At 36.1% G+C, this 15,011-nt stretch overlaps 1 protein-coding gene across 1 annotated transcript in view; it reads left to right on the top strand.

Annotated features, from left to right (window-relative positions):
- Window positions 1-1,227: 1,227 nt before the first annotated feature.
- The window catches only part of FAM135A (family with sequence similarity 135 member A), a 120,090-nt gene continuing 106,306 nt past the window's right edge, over window positions 1,228-15,011 (top strand). Inside the window, exon 1 of the mRNA XM_051997218.1 lies at window positions 1,228-1,634. The gene's annotated coding sequence lies outside the window, so the exon portion shown is untranslated. The remainder of the gene's footprint in view (window positions 1,635-15,011) is intronic.

Raw genomic sequence — 15,011 nt, forward strand, 5'->3', positions numbered from 1 at the left:
TTTTTTGTTAAGAAAGACTTCTCAGAAAAAAATGAGATCAATTGTGTGAAAGACTCTTGAGAAGAAGTACATCTTAGAAAAGGGCTCAGATGATGGAAAATTTTTTTAAGCAAGTAAAATGCACAGAGACATTAAAAACTAGGATTCTCTGGGTTTTTTTGTTTTTTTTTTTTAAGTTAAAGGCATTAGAAACTCAATTGAAGAAGTGATCATTCAAAGGAGAGGGAAGAGGGAACATGCAAGAATGTAGTACATGCCAGAGAAGCATACATTTAAAATCTGATTAAGACTTTCAGGAGGTCACCCAATCCAATGCCCATTTTTGACAAACAAGGAAACTGAAGAAAAGATTCAGGTTATACAAACAGGTGGCACTGTCAGAATCTGAATCCAAATCAGGTGGCATCAAAGCCAATGCTTTTGCCTCTCTATCACACACTTAATGGGAAGTCTTAATCATGCCAGGCAGTGCCCGAATACTCAGACTATGGTGGAAGGGATTTAATTTAGGGATCTGTACCACCATTTTCTTCACTCTTAAGAGCTGTGATGTAACAGTACAAAAGGCTTAAAGAATGCTCTGTGCTGGACATTATGAATAGGTATCAAGTTCAGAAGAGGAAAAAAAAAAAAAAAAAGACAACAATATTAGGTGAAACAACAGAATGAAAACAAACCTAATACTTAAAGAGGCAGACTTCATGGGTATGTTGTTCCCGTTCTTCCCCTTCCTTCCCCCTAGATTTTTCTGCTCGTTTCACTACCTACGATGGTACGAAATCTTTTGGTTCCTATCAGAAACATGGAAAGGTGGCACCTGACTCCGGAAAGGAGTCAATAATCAAAAAGGGGCGGGTGAGCAAAAAGGGGAGGAATGGATCAGGGGCCTTTACTTGGAGGCTGGCTGGGGGAGGAAAGCTTTAACTGATGCTTCGACCCTGAGGGGGTCGCAACCCCAAATCAAATAAACTACATCGCGCCATCTCCTACATTTACAACTATACCAGGCACAACGGCAAACCCCCAAGGAGCCCCTTCCCCAGAGTAGAAAAAGGGAGCAGCATAAATTCACTATCTTTAAAATCACCTTTTCCCAATTTTCCCCCCTCTCCCATTTCCAAAACCAACAACCAAATGCTACCATTCAACCCACGTCAAGAGGCTTCCGTTCGCGCTCTTTATTGACGCCAACTCCCATATCTCGCGAGAACTCAGTTCGCTTGCCGCGGGGGCTGTCCCGGGCGAAATCTCACGCAATCTCAGCTGAAGCAGGAGGCTGGAGAAGGGGGCGGGCGCTGGGCCGGAGTGGGGTGGGGCCGAAGCTCCGTGTGGGGAGGGGGGTACGGTGGCAGCGGGACCTGTTGATCGCAGGTAGCGCCAAGCTGGCCCGTGGGCTCCCTTGGGCGCTGAGGTAGCCGCGCATGCTCGCTAGTCGTACTACTGGCTAGACGCGGGGCGGCGGTGACCTACCGGCTCCTACTGGGGATCCGCTGCGGCTGAGCGAGCGGCGGCGGAGGCGATGTGAGGGACCCCGGGGGCGGGATGGTGTTGACTCGGGGGAGGGCTGTATTCTTCGACAGGACGACGAGCTCCTCCACAGGACTTGGGGTGGGAACCGCCGACCCAGGCGAGAGGTAATTGCTCCGTAACTGTCGCAGCTAGCTTCCCGCGTCTGTTCCCTTTCTCCTCACCTCCCTCCAGGTCTGGAAGGAAGCCCCTCCGCCCCCTCCATTAACACCATCCTCCCCGCCTTTCTTTTCTCCCTTCTTCCTGGGACTGGGCTGGAGCCGCCGCCCCGCGGGCCGAGCCTGGTGCCCGAGAGACCTGGGTGAAGGTCGGTGCGGACAGTCCGGGCATCCGAGCTCTGGGGGGCCGAGTCCGGCATGGGCGCCCACTGCCCACTGATCCCGGGCGCTACTCACCTAGTCCTCCCGGGGCCGCTGTACCCTTGCTCCGCACCCTTCCTCCCCCGGCTCCATCCCCGGTTCTCGGTCCTGTTTCTCCCTTTTCCTCCTTTCCTTCCTCTTCGTTTCTCCTCCGTCCAGTCAGCCTTTCTGTCCCATGTCTTAATGTCTAGTTCTTTTTTTTTTTTTTGGGGGGGGGGACGGGAACGGAAGGGGTGTCTTCAATTCGGTCAGTATATACCCCCTTCCCTTTGGGTTTCCTCTACTTTTTAACGCAGTTCTCTCATTTTCACTCACTTCTCTATCCAAAAAGATTCTTTACTCCTTTCTTCTCCCTCCCCCTACCCCCCCCCCCCGCCCTCAAACTCTAGGCATTTGGCTGATATTCTCTGTCTTTAGTCAGTTTTTTTTGTCACTTTTTTTACTTGAGCATCACTTTATACTGCAAGATTTTTTTTTTTTTTTTGCCTTCTAATCTCCAAGAATCTGTATTCCTTGTGACAGTCCTTCACGTACGCCTTGGTAGTACCTGACTTGCCTGTGTTGGAGCTAACTATCTTTCCTGGTCCTTTTCCCATCCCTTCCCAATTCCAAACTCATACTGTCTCTTAGCCTTTTTCTCTAGATTCTTCCTTACCTTCTTTTTCTTACTTTTGTTTGCCAGTTCTTTTAAAATGGAGTTATTTTTTTCCTTCTCTTTGTTTTCTGTCACTCCATCATGCCCTTCACAGGTATTTTTTTCCTTCCTCTCTGCATCCCCAGCTCTAAATACAGTGGCTGAAAAAGCGCTTACTTAATGCTTCTTGGTTTGACTTTTTTTATTATTCCCCATTGCTTTTCTGCTTTACTCCCTTTTCCTCGTTCTGTTGCAGATTCTTGATATCTCCAATTATTTTTCACTCCTTGTTGGAAGGGTCTTTTAACAATGGCAGGAGAAGTAATGAATCTACTATTTTGAATATATGACTAATATTTAAGGAGCATACTTATTTGGCATGCCAATAATAGAGGCTTATTACGTGGGTTCCTGAAATTGTAAACCAACAAATTATAGTTGGGTAAAGTTGCTCATTCCCCACCTCCAAAAAATACATTCTAAAACTATTATGAAGTAATTTATTGTTCTTGATGAAGGAGAAGTGTTCAGTATTTTTAGCTGCTGTTCAATGATCCATAATTCAGTTTGTAAAATCCGCTGTTGACTTTAATTTGACATATTGTACATTTTGAATATTTGTTTTTTCAATTAATCTTAAAACTACTCTCGTTTTCCTGGGGATCAGAAAAATCTATGTAGTTCCTATTAAATGTAAATGCTTTTGCTTGTTGAAGAACACTGAAGTTTGGATAGCCAGAAAATACATGTAAATATTTCTGATTTCATTAAATTAGAAGTAGTACAACCTTTGAGCTTTTGTTGTTTTATACATGTAGAATTTTGTTGTATGGATTAGATGTCAAACTTTTATAAAAAGACATCATTCATTAAAAACAAAAAGTAGAGTTTATATAGCTTGTCTAAAATTAAATTCAAGTTTGTCTTTAAATTATCTAGAGCCAGTTGCTGCTTTTAGTCAAGTATTTGTTATTAGGGATCGCTACACATTTTATGTAGTATTTTCAAAATTTTCTAACTCACAGGCATTTGCCTGTCTACCGTAGAAAATAAATTATTTTGTTCCTATTTTATAGAGAGAAAAACAGACACAAAGATTGGCTTCTTATAGACAGAGACACAATGAATCAGAAGCATAGCTGGAAATAAGTTGAGAACACATGACTTCCAACCCAATGCCATTAAATTAAACCAAATAGAAGAACCAGCTGCTATTATGTGTAGTAGAAAATCACAGATTTTTTATGTTTTACTTGATATTGGGGTTTTTGAGTACATATGCTTAAACTGCTGCTTCTAAAGGAAGCCAGTTTCTCTCTTTAAAAGGCATAGCCATCTTTACTTTTAATTATACATAAAGTAATATGCTTTTATTTCTTTTGTTGACATTTTAGTTAGCAACCTGACTAATCTGTGTAGAAGATTACAGTGAAATGACATGGTAGAACTGGCACAAAACTAGTCAAAGGATTTGAATTATAATTATGACATAGTACATAACTTTGTAGAAGCCACTTAACTTCTCTGCCTCTCTGACTACCTGAAAATGCAAACAATAGTGGTTGCCATTCAATAATCTCATATTTTGTGAAGGATAACTAGTTAAATGTATTTAATGTATTTATAGCCCAAAAGTTTATGAGAACTTAATAATAATAGTTTAGAATTCTTAGGCTGGCAGTTAGTTTACCCAAGTGGTATGTAGGTCAAGATTTCCTTTAGATAATCATTTTTGGTTCAGACATTAGAAACGTTTGACAGATTTTATGGCACTTGTATATTTTCAGAGTGTCCTTTCTAATGAGGAGATTATATTAATACGGTATGTGGCATTATATAGCAAGCATTATGGCATTCTGAATTTAGATAGATACTTTATCCTCCAGGAATTTACATATAGTAGACATATTCTTATACTTTATACATTTTAATTTTTGTCTTTTTGCTGAATTTAGATTGTTTGAGGGGCAAGGAAATAAGATATGAGAAATGTGAGGTTAAGTGAAAATGGAAAGTAAATCCTTGCCCTGGTTCTACTAATTAGGGCAGTCTATGTGAAAATTAAGTTTTGAAATGAGTTTTTTAGTTTGTTTTTTTTTTTTTAAGGGGTTAGAAACATAGATAGAATTGAAATAACAGATGTTTTATTTTGTTTTGATTGTGACAATTCAGAACAAGTGTGGGAAAAAAAAAAGGGAAAAAAGCAAGAGTAAATGAGAAGAATTTTTACAATTCCATTGATTTGATACATTATAAAATATAAATTGTTCGACATACTGGGGATTCTTTTGGATTTCGAGAAGGTGGGGCTGTTCCACTGAATTTGTCATTTATAAAAAAATAGCACTGGAAATGCAGGTTCTAAACTTTGAGCATATACTATGCTTACTGATAACAACCTATATTAAAGCCCATTTTTTTGCCCTTCATCATAGATATGTTTTCCTAGAAATATTAACATTCTGAAATTGGATTTCTACTTTAGATGTTGTTTTCCTGTTATTGTTTTTCATTTATTAGTTGATGTCATAATTAAGAAGGGATACATTTTGAATAACTTGTAAGAAGTCCTCTTTCAAAGACTCAGATCACCCATTAATGAGATACTTCCTATATTCTGGATTCTCTTATGAATTACATGTCAATATGGATGTTTAATCCTGATATTCCTCTATCTGCATTCCAAGATATAGCTTACTTAGTCAGTTGTATAGCTAATTTATTTCTTTCATTGAAATTTCCTTTAAGTTTTTAAGTGGGTTTTTTTGTATGTCCTTTTTGTGATTTTTTTATGTGATGGTATCTGAGACACTTGCCCTTCACAAGTTGCCAGTAAGTCATAGACTTCAATTAGAAGTACTGCTGACTGTAAACATCCTCGGAGTAATCTATGGCCTGAAGTCAAAACTTTAAATATAAGCTTGCCAGTTCCATATTGGCAAAGGCAACTTTAAATCTGGCAAGACTAAACTTTGCTCTGCCATCAATGTTGTCTCAAGAGCAGAGAATGAGAGGTTTCAAAACCACCCTGATCTTTAACCACTGTTGACTCCAAAAGAGTCAAGAATGAGTATTTGATGTACTCAGGGGAAAAAGAAACGACATACCTCTTCTCTTTTTCTTTTTGTCAGTGGTACCTTTGCCATAAGTTAATAGTAGAATTTTCAGTCTCTTGGACCAGTAATACATTTGATACAAAAGCATGATAAAGTTGGCAGGGAAGCCTTAGTTATCTACTGAGGAAAGAGGGAAGGATAGAGATAGTGAAAACATTTAATTATCGGACCAGGCCAGGTTGTGAAGCTAGTAGAGATTTGATGTCTTTAATTGGGATGTGAACTTTTTTTTTTTCTCACCAGCTTTTAAAAATGTGGTATTTCTATGTACTGAGAAGTTGATATCTCCATTATATTTGTGCTTTTTTCTTTCTGCATTTAGGATGCTCTTTTAACTGAGACTATTGGGATATTACAGTATATTAAATGTAATTCTTTAGGAATTAAAGTGAAAGAAACTAGAAAAATCATAATCACTCAAATAGGAAAATATTTTTCTGCAATTGAAATTTTCAAAATATGGATTGTGCTGCTCCAGATGTGAGGCATTATAACCTGCTCTTTCTCCCTCCTTCCCTCAATTCTAGCTGGGTGACTCTGGGCAAGGCACTTAACTTCTCAGTGTCCTCATCAATCCCTTTAAGATCATGCATAGTAGAATGTTTTCTCATATGCCTCGATAGAGGGAATTTCCACATCCATAGTTCCCTACCCTCATGAAATCACAGTTTAAAATATTGTTAGGTCATTGTTTCTGGACTGGCTTGATGTAATTGTAACTACTTGGAAGAAACATTTTTTACTCGTGCTGTAAGATCTCAGTGCAGTATTTTAGAATTTAGTGTTTCTTTAAAACCTACTTTCTTTAAGATGTTTGAAGTAGATAATCTTGACTTGATCAGTACAAAAGGGCAGACAGTTAGTTCCTCAATACTTACAAATTAATACTACTTAGATACAAAAACATATTGGATTCCAAAATAAGATACCTCATCTTATGCATCACATATTTTTGAAATTTTTTATTTAAATTAATTTTTGTAAACTGGATCCTTTATTTCCCCCACCAACTTAACTTTTTATTTCAGGACTGGTTTTTCTTAATTGTCAAGTTAAAAAAAAAATAAGAAATTGAGTTTCTCTAGCTGTTACCTAAGAGGTCACATTCAGGAAGTTAATAATCTATAAATGTACCCAGGAACTGCTATCTGAAATGATTCCTAAGATTTACTTAAGTACAACAGATTATCTGTAATTTTATTGGTATGGCTACTCCCTCCACCATAAAAATCACAACTAGTCCTTGCTTTAGTAGACAGTCTTCATCATTTATCATGAACAAAAACATTTATCACCTGATAGCTTACCTTTAGAAGGAGGATGATCTTGTCTGAATCCTGTTTAGATTGTCCTCAGATACAGATACCCATTGTCTTATGAAACTTAAAACTTAAGTCATTCTGAACTTGCAGAACTTCTCACTTCTTGTATTGTGCTGGCATAATCTTTTAAGAAATCAGAATTATTTCCATGTCAAAATGAGCCATTAGAGCAATACTTTAGAAAGCAGTAAGATGTAATACTTATCTGGGAAGTACAATTTTGTTTTGATTTGTGGATTTCCTTTATCCATGTTACAAGTAGATAACCAAAAGTTACATCATTTTCATCTTAGCAGAACAAACTGACATACCCCACCTAAAATGTCCTTAGCTGATTTCAGCAAAACATGCTATTAAGTAAAATAAAATTATAGGCAACAATTATTTTGAGAGAAATGATACATTAATATTCAAATGTTATTTCTGATTTTAGGAACACTAATAGCAGTTGCCTTTTGAAGTACAATATAACCATTTAAATCCAAACTTAAGAAAAATGAGCTTAATTAGACATTGATTTTAAAAACTTGTTGTCCCTTTTGCTAGGATTTACTAGGAGATTTTAATAAGGAATAAAGTTAATTACGTTAAGAATATCAATGATTTAAGAAGTGCAGTGACCATTTAAATGTTTGATTAAATGGTAATTGGGGTAATTTTTGCTTCTATTCTTACTGGAAGCTAGGGGTTTGGATTGTGTTCCTTCTTCTCCTCGCACACCTCTTAGAAAATCTCGCCTCTTATATATCTTTGAATATATTTTATCATCTTATTCTTCAGTAGATCTCCATTAGTCACAAGGAAATCTTTGTATTAAAAGAATTATTATTGCAACTCTCTAAAATATAATTTGTCAATCGTTATTGCTCTTAACAGTCTGCATACCTATTTTTCTTCTTTAAAAGAGAATTATTTTTATAATTGACTTTATTTTCTTCAGAGGTATTTCTACAGTTATAAAATCCCTGGAGAGCAGGGCTCTCTTTAACACTTTCTAAAGTGTTTCTTTAATATATGGAATTCCAAAGGACTAAGAAGATAATAAAAATGAGTTTCTAGGATAGAGATTCAGGCTAGGAAGTAGATCTCAAACCAAGAGAATTGACATTTCTGCAGTTTTCTCCTCACCTCCTCTCTCTAAAATTTGAGTTTCTTATGGTCTGTATTTTTATTCACCCCTCTCCTACCATCCCTGCTTACATAACTGATAGGCTGTTGTGATTCTGACCATGTCTTTCTTGCCTCCTCCTGAGTTAGTAGTGACAGGGCCTGAGCATCCTTTCTCCTCATGTTCTTTCTCTGGGTTGTGATTTAGTGGTATATATTGATGGAACTCCTTTGCTCATTTTGTAACAAGCCCATTATATACTGGTTCCCATTTCACCTTCTTAGAAATGATGTATTCTTTCTATGATTTCTATTTTTGACTACTATTAGTTATAGAAGATATCGCTTGGTATTACTATAAGTCAGTTACAGCAAAAATTGGGAACATAGTGTTTATATACTTAACATTCACATAGAGTTTTAAGGTTTGCAAAGTCCTTTTCATGTATCTCATTCAAGCCTCATAAAAACCCTTTAAGATAGACACTATGGGTATGATTTGTCCCCATGATTTAAGAGAGGTTGTGACTTGCCTATCATTATATAGGTGGAAAGTATTTTCCAGTCAGATGAAACTTGAATCCAGATGTTTCTGATTTCATTTCCAAAATTCTGTTTACTTTATCAGGCTACTGTTCAGCATAGAAGCAAAATAGGATGGTAACGCCAGCCAATTTGTTAACTATTATTTAGGTTCCTGGTGTTGAAAGTAACAAATAGATTCATCTTTGATTTTCAAAAGCATTTATTAGATCTCTTCCCCACCCCACCAAAATATGTATAAGTTTACAGTAGAGCAATAACTACATAATTTTATTGAGTACCTATTATGTACCAGGCACTACAAATAATGGAAATATTAAGAAGAGAAAAAGGGCAGTGCCTCAAGAAACTTATAGTCCCAAGGGGAATTAAGAATGTAAAAGAAAGTTCACAATTCAAGGTAGGGAGAGGAAGAAACAATACCTAATACAATGACATGATGGACATCTCAGTCAGAGAAGTCCCAAAATAATGTAATAAGGTGAGAAATATGATAAGTTATAATTGTAGTAGATTATAATTCTGCTCCCATCCCGTTTTGTTTAAACATATAGCACTAGGACTCCTCAAGGAAAAGGAATGTGATGAATTTTCCCATCTTTTCTTTTTTTTTTCCATTTTGTTTTCTAAGAATTACCATAACTGATATGAGTCAATGTGAATAAATGTGATTGACTAAATTGGAGCTGTTGGGCTTAGATTGATAACAGTTATAATTGAATAGCCTATGTGGGGGCAGCTTCTGCTTTGACTCTGTTAAACATATCCTGATAATCCCAGTATTGAAGTGGGTTCAATCAATCAATGAACATTTAAAAAAAATTTTAATAATAGCTTTTTATTTTCAAAATACGTGCAACAGTCGTTTTCAACATTCACTTTGCAAAACCTTGTGTTCCAGATTTTTCTCCTTTCCTTCCCTCTACTCTCTCCCCTAGACAGCAAATTATCTATCCAGTATATGTTAAACTTGTGCGATTCTTCTATGCACATTTTCCACATTTATCATGCTGTACAAGAAAAATCAGATCAAAGTAGAAAAATGAGAAAGAAAAAAAAAAAGCAAACAACAACAAATGAAAATACCATGTTCTGATCCACATTCAGTCTTCATAATCCTCTCTGGATACAGATTGCATTTTCCATCCCAAGTCTATTGGAATTGCCTTGAATCACCACATTGTTGAAAAGAATCAAGTTCTGTAAAGGGCTGAAACTCTTGAGTTGATGCACTGAGGTCGGACAACCAAGCACATAAGGCAAACTACAGATTGGATAATACTCTCTTAGCAGATGCTTGGAAAATGGCCCTTCCCACTATTCTGTGCTGGTTCAATCTTTTGGTGTATACAGAAAATTGTGGAAAGGATTAGGGGGTGGAGTAAGACAAGCCAGAGTCACTTGGGCAGTGGAGGTGGAAAAGGAAAGTCGCAGAGATTCTGTGTCCATTCCCTTCACTTCTACTCCTAAAGACCAAGGACTTTTGCTTATCCTGACTCTAGCTGATTCTAAGATATCCAGGGTGCTAACTTGTTATTCACAAAGTTCACCATAATTGATCATCACATAATCTTTTTAATATGTACAATGTTCTCTTGGTTCTACTCATTTCACTCAGTGTCAGTCCATGTAAGTCTCTCCAGGCCTTTCTGAAATCATCCTGCTGGTCACTTCTTATACAATAATTATACCCCATAACATTCATATATACTATAACTTATTCAGCTATACCCCAGTTGATGGGCATCCACTCAGTTTCCAGTTCCTTGCCACTACCAAAAGGGCTGCCACAAACATTTTTGCATAGATGGTTCCTTTCCCCTCTCATGATCTCTTTGGGATATATACCCGATAGTGATATTGTTGGAATAGAGAGTATGCATAGTTGTTCTTTTGGCATATGAACATTTATTAAGTGTCTGCAATATGCTTGACACTGTGATAAATGCTGGGGATCAAAAAAATAAAAAACCTATTTTACCCTCACAAGACTTAAAAATCTAATTGAAGAGACAACAAGCAAACATATATTTGTTGTATATGCAAGATTATAAACAGGATATATAGGAACAACTTATATGCAGGATAAATAGGAAATAATTAACAGAAGGGAAAAACTAAAATTAAGAGAGGTTGGGAAAGGCTTCTTGCAGAAGATGGAAGGAAGCCAGGGAAATCAGTAAGTAGAAATGATGGGAGAGCACTCCAGACATGGGAGGCAGCACAGAAAAAGTGCTTGGAGCTGAGATAAGAGATGTTTATTCCTAGATTTTCAAAGATAGCATCCCTAGATTTAAGAGTTCATGACAGGAAACCAGTGTAAGAACACTGGGAAAGGTAGGATGGGGCTAGCTTATGAAAGGCTTTGAATGCCAAAAAGATTTTGCATTTGATTTTAGAAGTAATAAGAAACCACTAGAGTTTATTGAATTGGGTGGGGGGAGGTGTAACATATTTGAACCTGCAGTTTAGAAAAATTACTTTGGTGTCTGAATGAAGGATGAATTAGAATAAGTAGAGACTTGAGGCAGGTATATCCACTAGCAAGCTACTAAAATAGTCTAGGCATGAGGTACACCACGATGATATTGCTATTAGAAGAGAGAAGGTTATTCAGGAGATTGCAAAGGTGGAATTCATGGGCTTTAGTAACAGATTGGCTATGGGGAGTGAAAGACTGGGAAAGGATGCACCTTGGTTGCAAGCCTGAGATACAGGGAGGAGATGGTGTTGCTCTCCACAGTAATAGAGAAGATATAGGGGTGAAATGGGAAAGTTAGGGGGAAAATAATGCTTGATTTTAGATATTTTGAGTTTCTGATGTCTATTAGGGAGTTGGAGATATGAAATTGGAGGTCAATAAAGCAGTTAGAATAGGTAGATTTGAGAATCAGCATAGGAATAATTATTAAATCTATTGGGAGCTGATGATAATACAAAGTGAAGTAGTGTAGAAAAGGAGAGAATTCAGGATGGAACCCTGTGGGACATCAATGATTAGAACATTTAATACAATTAGTAACAGTGGTATATCCTGTTTTAGGCAATAACTTCCACAATCCTAAATGCTGAAGATATGCTTTTGTAAGATCTATAGAATGACTGAGTTTTGTTACATTAACCAGTAACTCCCAGGATACTATAGGGAAAAGGTAGAATTAGAATTTATTTAGGATGAATGTTGTGTGATGTCTTGCCACTTGGAGTAGTATGTTTTAATTAGTGATCTAAAGTTGATACCTTATGATTGTTTCCCTACCACTAAAGTAATTCAGAATTTCTAAGATATACTCACTGGGCCAGAATTAATGCCATAAAGTTCATGTGGGTCTCAACTCTATCATTATTACAGCTGGAATACATGATACCCAAGTGTCTGGTTATTTGATCAAAGAAATAGGTACAGAACTAAACAAGATGTGAAAAGTGGTCAATCTTAGAGTGGATGGAAATAATAGGGTTCTCATATACCTGTTTTCTGGTGGACTCCGGCTAAGGAGAAGTTTGTACTTGGGTGGCAGAGATACAGAATTAGTAGTCCTCGATATATACCAGATGCATCTCACATTTTTGATTGTAACTAGCACCAGATTGTTATGTACACACATTGGTAAAAACAAAACAAAACTTAGTAGTCACAACCACCCAAGCAAATTCATCCCAGACAGGTGTGGACAAGCCCTTCAAAAACAGTTCATTCATAGCAGGAATATTCATTGTCAATTTTTGATTGAAGGACCACACATCATCTTAATTTTAATTCACTCATTTTAATTTTCCAAGAAACTGGATATGTCATTGCTGCTGTTGGTTTCTGAATCCTAATCTAATCCTAATTATAACAACGAATATCAGCTTTTCGTTTTCTATTCCTTTGCTTTTTTTTATTTTTGGCTTGTGTTGACTTTATTTGAAATTTTGTGATTGAGTATATTTTGGCTTCACATTCTTCACTAAATAGCACTTGATGTAATTTGTACCATATTTTTCCCAAATCATATTTCTTATGATGGGGTAATATATATTCCATTATATCCTCATAACATTTTTCAACCATTTTCTTAATTGTTGAGTACATTTTTTATTTCTAGCCTTTTATCACAAATAATACTTCTATGAACATTTTTGTATGAATGCATTGTTTTTTGTTGCTCTCACTAACTTCCTTGGGGGTATGCTCCTAAGAGTGTGAGTATTTTCACAATTTGTACTCTCTTGTTTTCTCTATTCTTACTGTCAATAAGTACAAGAGTTTGCAATCTTAAAACTATCCTTGACTTCTTATTTTATATATACTTACATTTTGTCTCTCCCATTTAGAATGTAAACTTCTTGAGAGCAGGGACTGTTTCACTTTTGTTTTTGCACTTACCACAATGTCTGGTTCATAATAGGTACTTAATAAATAATTGTTGATTGATTCTTCTTTACCCCACATACCCATTTAGTTGCCAGATCTTACTAATTCTGCCTCCACATATCCAGTTTTTTTCATTCATGTAGCCACTATATTACTCCAATCCCTTATTACCATTACAATAATCCTCAATTGATTTACCTACTTACAGTTCTCTTCCCAATTCATCATCTGACCATCTTACTCTCTTGTTTACATGATAAACTCTAGTGACTCCTTGTACCCCCAATATAAAATATTAATTCCTCTGTTAGGTATTTAAAGCCCTTTACACCCTTCTTTGGGCTACCTTTCCAACTTCATCTATAACTTTTCTTAATCTTCAATATGATTATAGTCAAAAATGGCCTAGTTATTTCTCATAGTGTTCTAGTTTCTTTGTCGTGGGCTATCCCTCATACCTAGAATGCATTCTTTCCTCACTTTTGCCTCTTAGAATCCTTGTTTCCCTCAGAGCTCTAATCATCTCCTATGTATAAAACCTTGCTTGATTTCCAATTTTAGTGCCTCCTCCCACAAAATTACTTTGTATCCCATATCTTGCCTGTGTTGGTTTTGTATGAATTTAAATGTGTACATATCTTTTCTCTATAGAATATAAGCTCGTTGGGAGAAAGGGCTATTTAATTTATTTCCTTTGTATCCCCAGTGCCTAGTATAGTGTCTGGCACATAATAAATGCTTGTTAATTTTTAATTGTCCCTACTTAACTCATCAATTCCTTTTCTCTTCCATTTTATTTTCTTCAAGCACTCACATGTATACCTACATCATCTTTTTTTTTATTTTTTAAATTTCACTCTCCCTTATATCAGTGTATATATATTTGCATTTTTACACAAGTAGAGTAAGTAGAGAAAGGAAAATGATTAACCAAAGTTTACATAGCTAGAGTAAGACATAATAAAAAGCTAAGAGAAGAAGACTGAGAAATGTTTGAAGAATTTTGTGTGTGCGTAATATATAATTATATATATGTATATGTACATACATGTATATCCTATATATACATCTATGTGTATTTATAAAGGATTTTAATTCCAAAATTTTTGCATATATGTTATACCATTTTATCTGTAAAGCATTTCTTTGTTTTTATCAAGAATTACTTTAATGAACATGTGAAGTCATTAATATATTTACTCAGCCAAATCAAATCTCAGATTATCTATGCTTTCTCACTCATCTTGTGTGATTCTTATCCTCGTTTTTCCTTTATCCTCCAGAGTCTGCTGGAAGCCATTTACTTAGACTATAACTGTTATCACATGATCCACCAATATCTTTTTCTAATTTTCATTTCCTTATGATTTCTTTTGTGTAATTAATAATTGGAAATCCATTACATTCTGCTTACAGCCACTGTACTTCTGTGTGGTATCTATCACAGTGATTCCTTAGAGATTATGGTATTTTCACATAAGTAACAATATTGTAAGTTCTACACACACACACACTCACACACACACACACACACACACACACACACACACACACTTTTTATACTTTTTAATGGGTCTTTGTTCTAGTAAATAGCTTAACATAATTAAAAGTGTAGTGACACTTTGCCAGGCTCTCCAACATGCTCCATTTCTCCTACACAATTCTAGATCCAACCCACTGTTATCTACAGCCTACAAGAACAGTAAGTTCTTGGTACAGGAATTGTTACAGGGGTTCTGAAGTTGAAAAAAATCTATGGACTGTATCTAAATGCATATCACAGTCTGGATATGAGACATTATTTAGCTGTTTAGGCATATCTCTTTTATAATTAGTGAGGAGTCCCTGTGATATTTAAGGGTTAGTTACAGTCAATATTATTATTCACTAATTGGAATATGGTAAACTTCACCATTTTTAGGAGATATGCCTAAACAGCTATCCTTCATGAAAATATTAGTTGTTGAGCGTACATCTTCCTATTTTGTATTTGATGTTTATAATCAAAGTTGTTTAATTAAAAGTTAATCCATGGTTATATTT

Source organism: Antechinus flavipes, chromosome 4, assembly GCF_016432865.1.
Source record: "Antechinus flavipes isolate AdamAnt ecotype Samford, QLD, Australia chromosome 4, AdamAnt_v2, whole genome shotgun sequence".
In the NCBI taxonomy this organism is placed as follows: Eukaryota; Metazoa; Chordata; class Mammalia; order Dasyuromorphia; family Dasyuridae; genus Antechinus; species Antechinus flavipes.